Here is a 950-nt window from a genome sequence, read left to right as displayed (position 1 = left end):
AGAATAATTGACAATTGGTGTGTTTAAAAAAAACAAACCCCATTACAATTGATGACAAAAATGACTGCATTTTAAGATGGAATAGCCTTCCGTTTTCTATGAGTGGAACGTATCTTCTATTCAGCCGTCTGCCGTACCGGTCTATTGTCCAATTGACCAGCCTGGGCGTATACAAAGACGCCCACGTAGCTCACGTTTAAGTTATCATGCCCCGAAGCAAACCCCGACTCTGTACAAACCGGTTATTTACAAATGGATACTCCCAAAATCCGTTTGATCGGGAAACGGGTTCTTGCCCAGCTGCTCCCCCCTCTCGGAAGGCCCACAGACTGAGTGATAGCGGCGCAGTGGTTTCGCTTGCTCTGGTAGTGGTAGTAGTTTCTCCTGGCACAAGGCATAACTGGGACGGCTGGGGTCACTAGCATGCACGGATTACTCTTGGACTTGGAGGCTGGTTTGTGATTGGGACTCGGATTTCTCACGCTGAGAACAGTTAATAGTAGGTTCGTTAGTGATTTAATTAATTTGTGTGTATTTTGGTTTCGGATTTTTCTGACAATGAGAACTGTAACAGGTTTGTTATTGACTTTGCTTTCTGCCACCCCCATGCTCCGAGGTGTCAGGGATTAGTGTTGACTCCTTTCTTTTTCGCGTGCTGATACTTTGGTTTTATTTTAACTTAATATTATTAACGAGGTAAAACAAAACCAAACAAATGAAAGTCAAGGGGAAAAACAGACAAAACATAAACAAAGGAAACTGAACAGCCCCACACAAGATATCGTAGAAGTGTTCCGTATGCCTCACTGTTTTGTTTGTATTTGTCACTGTGCTGTCGAAATTGTTTTGTTTCGTTTCTTCTGTTTCCTTTTATTTTTATTTTTGAAATCTATCAATCTATCTATCTATCTATCTATCTATCTATCTATCTATCTATCTATCTATCTATC

At 41.1% G+C, this 950-nt stretch overlaps 1 long non-coding RNA gene across 2 annotated transcripts in view; it reads left to right on the top strand.

Annotated features, from left to right (window-relative positions):
• The first annotated feature begins 336 nt into the window (after window positions 1-336).
• Window positions 337-950, top strand: part of LOC101854954 — a 43,511-nt gene continuing 42,897 nt past the window's right edge. The window contains exon 1 of one of the 2 annotated variants that reach the window (XR_004858644.1): window positions 337-499. This is a non-coding gene — a long non-coding RNA (uncharacterized LOC101854954). Of the gene's footprint in view, window positions 504-950 lie in introns of both variants that reach the window. The other variant, XR_004858643.1, reaches the window with a different exon arrangement.

The sequence above is a fragment of the Aplysia californica genome, unplaced genomic scaffold, assembly GCF_000002075.1.
Source record: "Aplysia californica isolate F4 #8 unplaced genomic scaffold, AplCal3.0 scaffold00248, whole genome shotgun sequence".
Taxonomy (NCBI): domain Eukaryota; kingdom Metazoa; phylum Mollusca; class Gastropoda; order Aplysiida; family Aplysiidae; genus Aplysia; species Aplysia californica.
The sequence above is the reverse complement of the archived record's forward strand: the minus strand, read 5'-3'. Positions and strand labels throughout refer to the sequence as shown.